Here is a 16,023-nt window from a genome sequence, read left to right as displayed (position 1 = left end):
GCAGTGCATGCTCTTCCTCTTTTGCAGATCTTTTCTTTTTGTCTCACAAAATGACAGGTCCTGGGTTGCAGTGTAAATACAAATTAGTGTTTTGTAAATAATGCTCCCCACCGTGTATGTGTAGTTTGAAAACCATTCTGTGATTCGGTTATTCTGTGGGCATGAGTGTTAGGTAGGATGCAACGTAGCAGGCGGGACATACGTAGTTGTTTTAAAACTGTCGCACTCAAGGGTAAGGTTAATAGTAGAGGGCTATTACACCTGAGTGTCACATTAAGTAAAGTTAGTTTGGGTCGAGACGACCCTAGAGGAAAAACGGGTGCTGTGTTACGGTTTTTAGAACCTACACTAGTAAATTTTAGTAAATGTATCCCTTATAAATGTCCCCCTGTAGATATCCCCATCAATTGGCTGGTTAAAGATCGCACCCTAGTTAGTCCATGAACAACACGTAGCGAACCATAGGACCTCTTCGTAGTTATTTCATTATTATGTGTTTCAGTTAAGGACCTGTTCCCAATAGTTGAATCTGCGTTGCATTAATCAAATAAGAGTAGGCCCAAAGTTCCTTTCAAAAGCGGTGCGAGTGGTTTTCTAACTCACCACCAGCCGCCATTGGCCATGCGGTCGGGCCGAGAAAGAAGGGGGAGGAGCCACCAGAACGGGCGTGGCACGTCGACGCATCGGCAGAGGTGGAGTCAGCAAGCCCTTACCGGCCAACCAGCACCACGGTGAGCCAACCGATAGGCGGGTCATCAGAGCCGGCGGCTTGATTTCCAACACAGCAATAAAGGTGGGCGCGGGGGACTGCTTAGGCAGATGAGTGATCCAGCCGAACCGAGAAGAGAGAGAGAGACGTGGGGGTGCTCACATTGCGGCAATAGTTCGAGACCCTCCAGGGCCCTATTGTCGCCGGTTGTTGAGACGCGAAGCTGCCGGCTGCTGTTCGCCTCGAGCCCGGAGCGTGAACCTGGAGTGAACCTCAACGCTGTGCCGCTGCCTGGACCCTTCTCTCCCTGGCGCATCTTTACCGCTGCCTGAACCCTTCTCTCCCTGGCGCATCCTTACCATCTGCCTGGACCCTTCTCTCCCTGGCGCATCCCTACCATTGCCATTCTCCCTGTCATGTAAGTCTGTTCGTGTTGTCTGGAGTATAATATAAGACTGTTTTAAGGCTTGCCCTGTGTATCTTCTTCTTCTTCGTCCTGTATATTACTTTCTTTTCTCTTCCTTTGGTTTTTTTGTACATAATTAATAAATGTCTGTTATTTCTTACCTTTGGTTTCTTCTTTCTCGTCCGATCGCTTTCGTGATTTCTTTCGATTGAGTACCTGTGGCACGATTTGGCCAACGCTTTATAATCTGGTTTAGTCTCTTGATAACGGCTCGAACCACGGATTGCTAAACTGCTCGGCAAATACCATCTTGTCCGTGGTTCGAGCGGTACTTGCCTCCCTGTTTTGCGGAGGGATTGGTGAAGGTATTCGGGAGAACACCTTGACCAATAACCCTGATCAATTCCACCCCGCAAAAGAGCGTTACAGGTACCAGGACCAGAGACGGCCAGCTTAACAGACCAAGGGGATTAACCCCCCCCCCCCCCCACCCCCTCCCCTTGCTAAGGGGAGTGCCGTCTCTGAGATCCGTAACAATATATATATATATATATATATATATATATATATATATATATATATATATATATATATATTGTTGCGGATATGGGATTTGGCCTCCATCCATATCCGCTTGTAAATATTCCCCTATTTCCCCAATACTCCCCAACTATCCCCAATCCCCCATTCCCTAGTCCCATTGTCTGTAAACAACACTCTGTAGCCCCGACCTTCCCCTTTTTCCCCCATTAAATGTCGTGCCCAGGTTCACCGCATCTCACGTAGACAACTATAGGACATCTTGCTAGTTATTCTTAGTCTATGTCAGTTAAGGACTCGTTTCCATTAATTCTGACTCTTCGTTGCACCAGAATGTGATTGTATGGCACCAGTAGTAAGTTTAGGACCTCCCAATACCTCCCCGCATCTCTTCCTCATGAAACAACAACACCAACAACAACAACAGCGGCGCGGGGAGTGCGCGTCCTCACTCTGGCTTGGTTAGCCGCCATTGACCATGTGCTCCGACGGGGTTACCACGCAGGGGCTCACTGTCAGCTCCTCGTCAAGGGCGGAGCCCGGTAACCCCCCCGCACCCAATAAGAAGCGGCGGACCGATTCCATCTGGGGCGGAGCTAACGAGCCGAGGGCGTGTCACTCCCCGCTGGACATGCGCAGGAAGACGGAGGTGACGTCAGATGCGCCTCAGCTTGAAGAGAAACGGACGCCACCTCCAGCGCGACGATACCTACCCGCATCTTTGGACCGGACCGGGTCGATTCTGCCCCTGAGCCAAGGTGCACCTTGAGCAATCGACTGCCTGTCCTTCCCAGCCATCAATCCCTGTGTGAGTCAGTCTTGTCCCGTTTGTCTGTGGTCTGTCGGGGCTAAGATAAGACCGTGTATAAGTGCCCATCTTTCTGTGCTGTACCTCTGTGCCGTGTAATCTAAACGTTCTGCATAACCCATATTATATCCTCCTCCGGAGGTCTTGAGAACTGTACCCCTGGTGTCGTGTCATTTAACCCAGCCGTTGTGTCCTTTCCATCATTGATTTAGCATAGCGCGACTTAGTCAACGTTCGAGTGGAATCGGGTAAACTGTGCGAACACGGCGGCCATTCCGCTCGGCCCTTCATAACATCCTAATAAGTCGTGTCCGTAACAATTGGTTGTCAGGAGTTCGATTCGGACCTGGGACTAAATTTGTTAGGCCCAAATTTTGGAACACCAATTGTGTTATACAGTAACAATTGGTGTCGGGAAGTGGGATCGGTCCCGGAGCGCGTTTCACGTGCTCGAAATTATAACGGCGAAATTTGATTTTGTTTTACAAAAAAATAAAAACCCGAATTTTGAAAGTCGCGCTATGGCAGATCAAGACGGCTGCGTTCCGGTAGAGGAGAGTGAGGCAGGGTCGATCCAGGACCAGATTGAGGGACATGAGGAGAGCGAAGCAGTGAGGATAGCAGGGTCGCAAAATGGCGTCCTTGCGCACGAGGTTGCGGGTGCGCAAAATGGCGCCTCGCACATAGCTACGGCGGCCGCACCCGCTGCACAAGTGGGAGGGATGGCCCAAATGCAGGCCCTCATGGAGCAATTTATGGCGCAAATGCAGGCGTCCCTCAAACTGCAGAGTGAGCAATTGGGGGTAATGGGAAACCAAATGGGGGTAATGAGGGACGAAGCGAGGGGTACCGGTGAGGGATTAGACAAGAAATTAGAGGGGTTAGACAATCAGATAGAGGGAGTGAAAAATGGGTTAGAGGGGTTAGAAAACAGTATGGAAGGCAAATTGAGGGACATGAGGGACCAAGCGGAAAGGGAAGTTAAACAAATGGGGCAGCAGATAGAGGGGGTCAGAATGGGGGTAGAAACCAAACTGGATGCTCACAGGGAGGAAATGGAGCAGATGAGGGTGGCATCTGGGCAGGAGATGCAAGTGATGGGAGAAGAGATCAGAAGAGGTGTGAGTGAGGAGGTCGGAGGAGTGCGCGAGGAGGTGAGGCACTGTAAGGAGCACATGGAGAAGGAGGTGAGAAAGGGGACTGTAAAATTGCAAGGTGGTATAGAGGACCTGACGCAGGAGGTGGAACAGCTGACGGAGGGACAAAAAGGACTAACGGAGCAGGTTCAAAGAAACACTGCGGTATTAGGAGGGTTAAAAGCGACACAGAAAGAACTAAAAGATGACTTGATAGCGACGAAGAGGGAATGTCAGATGGTACGTGAGGGACTGACAACGAGGTTGGACGAGGTGACAGAGGTAATGGAGACGAAGGACCGGCAGGTGAGGACGCACATGGAAACGGTCAAGGTAGCCTTGGAGGACGAGCTTGAGGAGACGTACCGGGAAATAAAAGAGGTGAAGCAGAAATTAGAAGAAGTGGAAGAAGGGGTGAGCGAAATTAAGAAGCGACGGAGAGAGGATAAGAAAGAGATAAAGGAGGAAATAAAAAAATTGGTCCAAAGTCTGTGTTCGGATCGTGATGATGGGCTCATTAACCGGATGAGGGATTCGCAGGTGATGGAGGAGAAGCGAAGAGGAAGAGGACCCGGTGTAAGTGGTGACCAATATGGTCGTGCGTATGATGCGCCAGGTGATTTAATGAGCTTGGGGGTCGAGATGGACCCGGGTGTTCGTGAGAGGCCGTTGGTGAAGTGTGCGACAGGTCTGGTGTGCGAAAAAGGAGGTGTGCGAGAAAGTCCGACTCTGGGGTGTGTGAGGAACAAGTGCGTGCCAAGGAGTGAGGGTGCTGGCGAGAGTGAGTCGGTCGTAGCGCGTGTGCGAGGGAGCACATGGAAGCGCGGTGTGGTAAGTGTTACAGAGGTTGTGACGGGAGAGTGTGCACAAGAGTGTGCGCGAGAAAGGTGTGTGACGGACAGGTGCATGGGGAAAGAGTGCGCTGTCAAAGGCAAGGAAGAATGCATGCCTGTGGGGAGTGTTACAGAGGGTGTGATGGGAGAGTGTGCGCAAGAGTGTGCGCGAGAAAGGTGTGTAACGGACAGGTGCATGAGGAAAGAGTGCGCTGTCGGGAGTAAGGGTGAGTGCGTTGTCAAGAGTGGTGGTGAGAGTAGTGAGAGTGGCACGGAGCGTGAGTTAGATGTGACAGGTGAGCAAGGATGTACACCTGGAATGGAAGGATGTACACCTGGAATGGTAGAGCGTGTGTGGGAATGCACACTTGAGTTGGTCGTGAGGCACGTGGTTGGGTGTGCGAGTGAGGGCACACCTGTGATTGTCACAGAGGAGGTGACCGAGGAAGGGGCGCGAAGAGGTGTGTTGGTGAGGTGTGCGAGCGACGAATGTGTGCCAAGGTGTTCGGTAGTCAGGTGTGTGACCAAGTCGGTGAGCGGAATGGGTGTACCGAGGTGTGTAAGGAAAGGTACGAGGAGTATGGGGACAGCAGGAGGTATGAGCAAGAAAGGGGTAGCGTATGCTTGTGAGCATGCAGGTGAAGCATCGACGGTAACCGGGTTAGAGGTTAGAACGACTTATAGCCGACTCGGGCCCTCGGTGCGTGTCGGGCAGCTTCGCGTGCCGCGAGGACCAGCGGGGATCCGAACCACGGCGGTTTCGAAAGAACCGCCGTACGCGATCCACGCTGTGCCTCGCTTGGAACGGCCGCGTCCGGGCTCCACTAGGCGGAGCGGGCAGCCCGATAGGAAGGGTCGTCATGGCGACCACTTTTTGTTGAGGCATTCCGGCAGGTCGAGATCGGGCCATGGGATGGCTCCGTGCCGAGATGGTGCGTGGGATCTTGGCCCGGGTAAACCTCCTTCCCTGCACCGAATGCGGGACGTATCCAGCCGCTGGCACCAAACAACCCGCATTCATTGCTCGGCTTTACGAAGCCGGGCTTTGGACAGGAATTGGCGCACCGAGAGGCATTAGTGAGTAGACTGTGTGATGAGGTTAGTGTTTTGGACCCAAAATTAGAAAAAAACAAAATTTGATGATTGGCAAAGGATTGGCAGTAATGATTGGCAGATGATGGGTAGTGATTGGCAAATTTTTGATTTGTTGAAATTTGATGTGCAAAATTGGTAGTGAGCGATGGGCCCGGTGGGTAAGGGTGGCATCCCTGCCACCCTTCCCATGTGGGGGCAAATGCGCTATAGTTTATGGGGTGTATGGCAGTGGAAACTAGCCCGGGTGGGTTAGGATATGGTGTGTAGGGATCTAGCAAAGATGACATTAGGTGACGTTAAGATTAGTTAGTGACTGATACCTGTAGTGGGGACGCAGGTAGATTAGTGTGAATTATAATGACGAGGGAGCGCAATAGTTTAAAGGGACGACTGGGAAGCGCAAGTTTCAGAGGGGAGTAGTTAGATGAGATGATGCTGTGTGAGAGCTGGACAGGTGTGTGGAGCAGTGTATGATTAGTGAGTGTTGTGGATCAGCGCGAATGCGCTTGGGGAGAGAAGGGTGCAGGTGGCACCAGGTGTGAGAGCACAGGTGTGCAAGTACAGGTGTGTGGAGTACATGGAGTAAGTGGTACGGAGTGGTGTGCATGGTGCGAAGGTGTGGATGGGGGAAGAGTGGACCCCTTTCACGAGTACCCGGGGCGGGTAGTGTAAGTGTTAGGTAGAGGGTATAGGTAAATTGTGGTTGAATATTGGCATTTGTGGTGCGGTTGCAAAATGGTATTGTGGATGGGTGCATTAGTGTTGTGGAAATGGCTGGGCGTGTAGCCTGTTAGTGTGTGTAGTTGGTTTGGGCACTCCACCACTGTGAGGATGTCGGCCAGGTGAGGCCGCAGGTGGGCTCTGGGAGCCGGTAGAGTTGTGGATGGGGCCCGAGGATCCGGAGGACGGACCCGGGTAGCCCAGTGCCAGAGAGGGCACCGAGTGGGGAGAGCGCCAGAGGGCCTTCCCCAGGTAGATAGGTTAGGGTAAGGAGCAGGTAAGCTCGGAGGCAACTACAGTGGTGGAGGTGTGCAGGTGGGTAGACCTGCTGGGAGAGCTACACGTCACAGCCCAGAAATTGTGCGAGGCACCGGGAGATGAATCGGGGGAGTGAGACCCCAAATTGGAAAGCACCACAGTTTGGTCAATGGGAATTGGTTTTTAGAACCCATAGTGTAAGAGGGCCAATGGTTTGGCAGGAGAAAGACCCCGGGTAATGTAAAGTTGTTAAAGTCATTTAGGAAATAGTTAGGATTGATGAACCTGTCGCACCATACGCAGCCACTTACCTGTGGTGATGATGATGACTCCACACCTGTGTTTTCTTTGTTCTGTGTGCAGGAAATGAGAATTGCTGTGTGGATTGGTGAGACGCATCACGACGTGGATGAGACATTGGGGTGATTCCATCTCTCCCTCCTTAGGAGGGACTGATGATGAATTGGTGATGGCAAATTTTGCTGTTGAGTTGGAGATGGCAAATTGTGATGAGAGTTGGAAATGGCAAATTTGATTGGTTAGGAGGGAGAGAAGACGAATTTGGTTTATGGGAGGAACGGGGAAGACAGTAGGGACGTTTGTTGATGTGTAAAGTAGATGTTTATGGGTAGTGTTGTGTTTTGTGGATACAGTAAGGGGTAGGGGAGGGGCAATGTAGGTTACCTGGTGGGGGGGGGGCGTACGGTAGGAACGTACCTGTCTCACCTGGTTCCCATGTGCCCCCAGTGTGCATCACCTTGTATTGCGTGCACTTTTGCGCCCTTACCACCTTACTCAATTGTCTTCTTTTGTCTCCCACCTCCGAGGATCTGGCTTTGGGGCAGAGAGAGAGAGGAGAGAGAGGTGCTGGCTCCGCAGTTGTGGGCCTGCACTTTCGCTGCTTGCTGCCGGGATCGATACACCATATGGACCGCAATTTTTGTGGCCACCCACCATGGACCGCAGTCTTTTGCGGGCAAGCACCACCCGTTGATGGACCTATGGGTCAACGTGGCACCTATGCCATACAGGTGAACCACTTTTAGTTGGCCCCCTGACGGCCACAATACAGAAATGGACGCGGTTGGCGCCTTTCTTTTTTCTAAGGAAGCTAGAAGGCCAAGTGCTTCAAGAAGGCAAGACCAGCGGCAGAACATCGGCCGGCTGCGACACCACCGGTGACTATAAACACTTTATTGGTGCACCGGATGGTGCTGAATGTGTGATGGGGTGGTGCTTTTGGTGCTTGATCGGGGTGCTCTGCACATTATTAAAGGCCGTAAGGCCACAGAGCACTCGTGGGTTGGTGTATCGATGCTGGCATGCGTGCTCTCTCTATGCATAACATCTGCATGTGTTCCTCCAAAAACAGGTCCTGGATCGTAGTGTAAATATCAGTGTAGTCTTGTGTAAATAATGCTCCCTACCGGCTGTATGTTTAGTTTGAGGATTCTTTCCGCGATTCGGTTATCCTGTGGGTGTCCTTCTGTGAGGAGAAGGGTGCAACGTCGCAGGGGGACATATTTACTCATTTGTGAACATCTGTAAAACTGTCGCACTCAGGGTTGAGTTAATAGTAGAGGGAACTACATCTGAGTGCCACACTAACGTAGGTAAAAATTTATCGGGTCGGGACGCCCCGAGGTAGAGAAGGGTGCAATGTTGCGGATATGGGATTTGGCCTCCATCCATATCCGCTTGTAAATATTCCCCTATTTCCCCAATACTCCCCAACTATCCCCAATCCCCCATTCCCTAGTCCCATTGTCTGTAAACAACACTCTGTAGCCCCGACCTTCCCCTTTTTCCCCCATTAAATGTCGTGCCCAGGTTCACCGCATCTCACGTAGACAACTATAGGACATCTTGCTAGTTATTCTTAGTCTATGTCAGTTAAGGACTCGTTTCCATTAATTCTGACTCTTCGTTGCACCAGAATGTGATTGTATGGCACCAGTAGTAAGTTTAGGACCTCCCAATACCTCCCCGCATCTCTTCCTCATGAAACAACAACACCAACAACAACAACAGCGGCGCGGGGAGTGCGCGTCCTCACTCCGGCTTGGTTAGCCGCCATTGACCATGTGCTCCGACGGGGTTACCACGCAGGGGCTCACTGTCAGCTCCTCGTCAAGGGCGGAGCCCGGTAACCCCCCCGCACCCAATAAAAAGCGGCGGACCGATTCCATCTGGGGCGGAGCTAACGAGCCGAGGGCGTGTCACTCCCCGCTGGACATGCGCAGGAAGACGGAGGTGACGTCAGATGCGCCTCAGCTTGAAGAGAAACGGACGCCACCTCCAGCGCGACGATACCTACCCGCATCTTTGGACCGGACCGGGTCGATTCTGCCCCTGAGCCAAGGTGCACCTTGAGCAATCGACTGCCTGTCCTTCCCAGCCATCAATCCCTGTGTGAGTCAGTCTTGTCCCGTTTGTCTGTGGTCTGTCGGGGCTAAGATAAGACCGTGTATAAGTGCCCATCTTTCTGTGCTGTACCTCTGTGCCGTGTAATCTAAACGTTCTGCATAACCCATATTATATCCTCCTCCGGAGGTCTTGAGAACTGTACCCCTGGTGTCGTGTCATTTAACCCAGCCGTTGTGTCCTTTCCATCATTGATTTAGCATAGCGCGACTTAGTCAACGTTCGAGTGGAATCGGGTAAACTGTGCGAACACGGCGGCCATTCCGCTCGGCCCTTCATAACATCCTAATAAGTCGTGTCCGTAACAATATATATATATACAGTGGAACCTTGACTTACGAGTTTAATTCGTTCCGTGACCGAGCTCGTAACTCAAATTGCTCGTATCTCAAATCAAATTTCCCCATTGAAATGCATTGAAATGCTATTAATCCGTTCCAGCCCGCCAAAAACCACACCAATTTTTTTTAAAATATACAGTATATTTAAAAATATCTCGCGCTTTATATTTCACCAGCCATCAATCCCTGTGTGAGTCAGTCTTGTCCCGTTTGTCTGTGGTCTGTCGGGGCTAAGATAAGACCGTGTATCCCTACCGGCTGTATGTTTAGTTTGAGGATTCTGCCTGAGTTTGAGGCCTGAGCAATATGTATGTATGCAATATGTATGTATGCAGCATACAAGTTGGCAGGATGGCCTGGACTGGAGGTACGCACACTTGACTCTAAAGTCTAAACTGTCCAGCCTGGGTTTGAATCCCGACCCAGCTATAACCTGTCATGGGTGAATCACAGGCAGGGTGATTCATCAATGTGTGTACCGCTAAACTGGGCGCCCCGTTTGCGTCCCATTAGTTGTTGGATGTTAAGGATCTCACCGTGTTTTCCACAAAGAGAAGGCGAGCTATCGCCGGCATTCTGAACAAGTTGTGGCCTGGCATGCTCTTCTCCTCTGCCGTTATATACGTCCTCCTCGACACCTCGCTCATGTTTTTCGACGATTGCGTGTTTTATATCCAAGCACATCATCCTCTTCTTCTTCTCAGCACTGCACTTGCCACTCACTTTCTTAGGCCCCATGGTTAAAACTAAGAAATTTTCCGAAATAACCAAAATGCGGAAAAAAAAATGCAGCGCTGTACGACAGAGATACGTACTGTACTTGCACGGCAAGATAACCACGTGACCAGAACCCACCTGGCGGCGTGAACTCGAAATAACCAAAATGCGAAAAAAAAAATGCAGCGCTATACGACAGAGATACGTACTGTACGTGCACGGCAAGATAACCACGTGACCAGAACCCACCTGGCGGCGTGAACTCGAAATAACCAAAATGCGAAAAAAAAAATGCAGCGCTATACGACAGAGATACGTACTGTACGTGCATGGCAAGATAACCACGTGACCAGAACCCACCTGGCGGCGTGAACTCGAAATAACCAAAATGCGAAAAAAAAAATGCAGCGCTATACGACAGAGATACGTACTGTACGTGCACGGCAAGATAACCACGTGACCAGAACCCACCTGGCGGCGTGAACTCGAAATAACCAAAATGCGAAAAAAAAAATGCAGCGCTATACGACAGAGATACGTACTGTACGTGCACGGCAAGATAACCACGTGACCGGGTGGCGAAAGCTCGTAACTCGGATCTCGGCTCGCATCTCAAAGCAATAAACCGCCCGAGCGACGGCTCGTATCTCGAAAAACTCGTAAGTTGGGGCACTCGTAAGTCAAGGTTCCACTGTATGTATATATATATATATATATATATATATATATATATATATATATATATATATATATATATATATATATATATATATATATATATATATATTATACATGCACACAGTGGGATACACAGTATGCATCTCAGGATTCATATTTGTGGGAAGAAGCAGCACACTGAACAATAAAGAATAAAAGTTATTTATTGTTGCTGAATTCTCCAAGAACAGAATATTTCCCTGGAAATTGTACTCGCCCGCTTTTAAAACGTTGGGCAAAAACAAATAATCCTTTATCCTTTCCCGTTCAGTGTGCAAAAACAAATAATCCCTTATTCTTTCCCGTTCAGTGTGCTGCCCTCTTCCTACATAGCAAAGGAGGCTTATACATATACTGTATATATATATATATATATATATATATATATATATATATATATATATATATATATATATATATATATATATATATATATATTAGGAGGCTGGGAAAGAGGGTAAATATAACACCTCATTTCCTGCACATTAAGGTTGTACTCAATGATGAGTGCCCTTGGAGCAGGCACCAGGAGTTTGCACCATTTTGACCTGTGGTAAAGTGGTCACAGATGTTGTAGCAGAAATGCCATTTGGCTGATTATGATGAAAAGGTATCAGATTATATGGTATAGTTGTCATTGCCCCGTCTTAATAATATTTACTTCCCTTTTGCTGGGGATTTATTTACTACAAACTGCCTTCGTGTGTACACTGCAAATCCCCAAAATAGAAAGTACAGTAGGTAGAAGTAAAAAAAATAAAACTTCCTTTAACGACTTTCCCAAATAGCTTCAACTGCACTCAGCCTGATATACTACAGTATTCCATCATTCTTTCCTCCTCTTAAACAGACGGATCTTTCACTGTCACATTGTATTCCATCCAGGTCACTGAACTTAGGACATGCTGCTGCTCTTCTTTCAATAATGGTTGTGGTCCTTAAATCTCAAACAAAAGGTCAGGATCATCTCCGCGGACATATCTCGGATATTCGACATGGTCAGGCATCCTGCTCTGCTTCCCAGACTTGCTGCTGATGTCAAGTAAGGCTGCCTTCTTACCTGGATTTCTGACTTCCTCTATTAATTTTGTTCTGTCTTTGTGTTGCTGTCAATGGAACCCTCTCCTGTCCCCTCGCAGTGGAGGCTCAAGTACTCCAAGGCTGTACATAAATGACCTATTCCGATGCATCAGTAAAGCACACTCTTTCGGTTAGCAGACGACTCTAAATTGGGTCGTACAGTATCCCCATTCCACTGCCAGGCAGACAGCAACTGGGTCACTCTCTACCCATCTGGAATTGATTTGACCAGCAGATAAGCCGTCCTTAGACAGGATAATTCCGCCAGAACCGCATAACGCATAACGTATCTTCGTATGATTTGTACGAGTAATACCGCCTCACACAAAGAGCAGTGCGATGCACATACTTGCATTAGAATGAATTGGATTACTCCTCCCACGCTGAACCCCTGGAGCTATAAATTTGTTTTACCCCCTCAGAGCTTTCCTTGAACACCATGAGTAAAGCCACTAGTTTTCAACTCATTTCATCCAACAGTTCAGGAGTGCAGACGTCAAACAAAGAAACACTAATTGGTGTGTTTCTCTAATTTTCTAGACTTCTCTAATTTTAGACTTCTAAACTTTTCTAGACTTCTCACACCAAACACTTCTCTAATTTTCTATTTTGAAGATGGTCTGGTAAATGGAATATGTCGTCCAATCATAGAAAATCTCTCAGTTTCACCCTGTTCCTTCAGAAGGACCCACCTATCTATTTCCATGGATTCAGCTTCTTGAACTTCTCAGCTTCACTATCAGCCATTACCTTTCCTGAGAAGACCATATCATAAAGCTGGCCTCCAAAGCCTGCCGCAGACTGGGCATCCTTCGTCGCTCAAGGTCTTTCCTTGAAAAAAATCAGTATTACTCAGTCGATAAGGTCATTCATTGTCGTTAGTTCAATGGAGCACTGCTTTCCCCTTTGGGCTGGCACCCCAGCATCACATCTGTGTCTCCTGGAATGTGTGGAATCGGAAGCTCTGAACCTTGTTTAAATGTTGCGTGATGAGGCCATGGCACAGGTCCTGTTGCTCTAACATCGCAGGCGGTGGCCTCTCTGTTTTTACAGACTCTCCTCTGGTTTAGCTACATCTGCTCTCTGAGCTCTCCAACTGTCCGCGGCTCCTCCGGAACGCAAGCGTTTTGCCGGTAAACCCCCTCCTGGTTCAACTCCCAAAATCCAGGCTGATTGCACTCAACACTTTTGTTAGTTTTTCTTTCCTGTTTACCCATTTGCTTTATTGAGACGGTTCGATTGTATTCTTCCCTCAAGGGGTTCAAGTAGGCGGTGTACCACCATCTCACGTCACCCTCGTCACAACCCGGGGACACAGCAACACAGCGGGTTGTGACGAGGGTGACATGAGATGGTGGTACACCGACTACTTGAAGAGAGCAGATTTTTAGAATACCTCTATTTACATTATCTCACCCAACCCTCTTTCTTGCAGGTTGCTGTGTCCCCCATCCTGCTTCTCTCCTCTTTTCCTGTTCATTCATTCCTTTGCTTATTATGTTCAACTGTGCAAGGCCCTACCATCAGTTTTTCACCTTTTAATGCACCACGGTCTTCAATGAGCTTCGATATGTTATGAAAAAAGCACGGAGAAACAGCTATTTGCTACCAAACACCATCCTACCAAAAAATCCTTGGACAGACTGTGAATAACAGTACCTTAACGAGCTTTGGCATTCGGCCCACATCGTGTCCCCTTCACGCGCCGTCACCGAGGGCTGCCTTCGTTTTCTATTTAATACGTCCTACCACCACCCCCATATTTCTCCCTCGCCATCCCGAGTGTTCCTTGTTGAAAACATGCGGAAAGTCGAGAAGAAGAAGAAACAACGCTAAAGGTCGGTTAAAGAGGAAACGGCATATGTTCGGCCCGGGGGGTTCGCCCGGAATCTCCGTGACGCTTCGGGTCGAGACAGCAAGCGAGGCAACGGGACGCCTGTCCGCTTATCAGAGCAGCTGCCTGTGGAAGCAGAGATGGATGGGGGATGGCGGTGGGTGGAAGAAAGTTGGACACTGGCATAAGAGCGAAAGGGAGGGGGGGGCAAAAAGGGGGCCGAATATAATTATGAGGTCCAGTCTGCCGACTTCCCTCGCAAACCCAGTCACCTCCAATCTTTCTGAACTTACCGTCATCACCTTGGCCTGCCACCGTCACCCAGTCGTGAACCTAATCCAGCGGCAGTGCCCTCATCTCCCAGCCGTATCGGTCTTGAGGGTCGACGTTCTCCTCGCTCATTCATTCGCCCATGTTCCCTGCACTGAACCAATTAGGACTTTCAGGACGTCGGTTTATCCTTAAAACTGCGAGCATATATAGAACGTGGAAAATAAAATACAACGCATGAAGTTCATCTCAAACCTTCATTTGAACTTTGATTTCAGTCGAGGCTTTTTCTTTGAGTTTGGCAGCACGGCTCTTAACTCCAAGGCAAATGGCTCTAATGAGGCGTTTTCTATATAACAACGCTGGGCGGCTTAGCGGATCGCTTTGATGCGCTTTGCCGGCTGCCCGCCTTAATTTGGGAAAGCTCCAGCGGTGCTTGCTCGTTGGACGGAGGGAGAAGAAGAAGAAGGCGTAGGAAGAAGAAGAAATCCCCCACGGAGTTGCACACAACCGCATGAGAGTTCGCGAAAACCATACGGTTGCGTTTATAAGTGGTTTTAAAAAGGGAAAACAAAGTCGGAAATGCTTTTAAAGTCCCGTGCGTTTCCATAGCGACGGTGGACCAACGGCGAAAGGGCGCATGCCGACTACTAAAAAAAACAACAATAAAACAAACAACACCCCCACCATTCACCGCTCGCATTCACAACAATACACCGCTCGACCTGAGCATACATAACCCAACGTTTAGAGCTTTAGACGGACGACCTCATGCGATACGACAGAGCTGTCATCGCAATCGTGCGAAATGACGTCATAAGGTGCGCGTAACGTCACTCTTTAAGTTTGCTCATGAGCGCTGTGTGTCTCGTTTACAAAGACGTGAACGCGGCCTCCGTGCCTTTGACGAGGGTCGTTTGCCCGCTGGCAATGCCAACGTGACATCCCGCAAACTTTCATTAAAGTAAGTCTCCGGAACGTCATTTTAAAAAGCACCGATATTGATGCTCCCGCGCGGAGCAGTAAACTCGAGTGTGAGCGCACACGGGTCCGAGCAAGACGGACGCCTGCCCACATCGGGCTGCTCACACCAGGCTGCCCACATCGGGCTGCCCACACCAGGCTGCCCACACCAGGCTCACCAAGTGCCTCGTAATTCCAGATCCTCCTCCCCGACCGCGTACACACCCCACGTCTCCAAACGTCTCCCCCCCCCTCGGCACCGGTGTCCCCTTCACTCTCCCTCCCGGAGCTTTAGCTGTCCCCAGAAGGCGAGAGTGAGACGATCGAGTGAGTAAAAGCAGGTCATGAATAGAGAGCACTTCATTAAATCGCTCCATAGAATAAGTCGGCACGCCCTGCTGCCGTGTTTGTTCACGGGACACCCTAGGGAGAAGCCAGGCGGGTCTTTTCTCCACCGTGTGTGTGTGTGAAGTGTAATCTGTGCTCCTTTCGAAGACAATGTTTGCATGCGGATTAGGCGAATAGCATGCGGTGTGCGATATCGAGCCATATTTACGCATTTTCGCGTGAGATCTTTATTCTGACGCAGATCTTTCAAAGGCCGCGAGTTGCGTGAGAGTTTAGAACAACAAAACACGTCATTCCAAAAACACGTCATTCTATGCCTTGGCACAGTATGGAGCAGCTTGGGATCATTGCTGGAGTGTCAGCACTTACTGTACCGTCGGGTTACCATCCATCGGTCATCATACGACAAACACGATTCATTCTTTACTTTATCATTGTTGAAAGTACCGATAATAAAACAGGTGTGCACCTGCACGTTGTGCTCGTCGATACCTGGCACATTGTGCGCCTATGCTCGTCTATCCCTGGCGCGTTACGAGCCGATACCTCATCTATACCTGGCTCATTAAGCGTCTATGCCTCGTCTATACCTGGCTCATTAAGCGTCTATACCTCGTCTATACCTGGTGCATTATGCGTCGATACCTGGTGCATTATGCGTTTATACCTGGTGCATTATATGTCTATACTCATCTGTACTCATCTATACCTGGTCCATTATGCGTCTATACCTCGTCTATACCTGGTGCATTATGCGTCTATTACCTCGTCTATACCTGGTGCATTATGCGTCGATACCTCGTCTATACCTGGTGCATTATGCG

General features: G+C 49.3%; 1 long non-coding RNA gene across 3 annotated transcripts in view; it reads right to left on the bottom strand.

Moving 5' to 3' along the window:
• LOC137422640 (uncharacterized) overlaps positions 1-14,369 on the bottom strand; it is a 210,974-nt gene extending 196,605 nt beyond the window's left edge. For 2 of the 3 annotated variants that reach the window (XR_010983554.2, XR_010983553.1), the window contains exons 1-2: positions 14,144-14,369; positions 13,912-14,042 (exon numbers count right to left, since the gene is read on the bottom strand). This is a non-coding gene — a long non-coding RNA (uncharacterized LOC137422640). Of the gene's footprint in view, positions 1-13,332; positions 13,745-13,911; positions 14,043-14,143 lie in introns of those variants that run through there. The other variant, XR_010983552.2, reaches the window with a different exon arrangement.
• Positions 14,370-16,023: the final 1,654 nt, after the last annotated feature.

Source organism: Myxine glutinosa, chromosome 2 (genome assembly GCF_964187855.1).
Source record: "Myxine glutinosa chromosome 2, kmMyxGlut1.1, whole genome shotgun sequence".
Classification (NCBI taxonomy): Eukaryota; Metazoa; Chordata; class Myxini; order Myxiniformes; family Myxinidae; genus Myxine; species Myxine glutinosa.
Note: the sequence above shows the minus strand (reverse complement) of the source record. Positions and strands in the feature narration are given on the sequence as shown.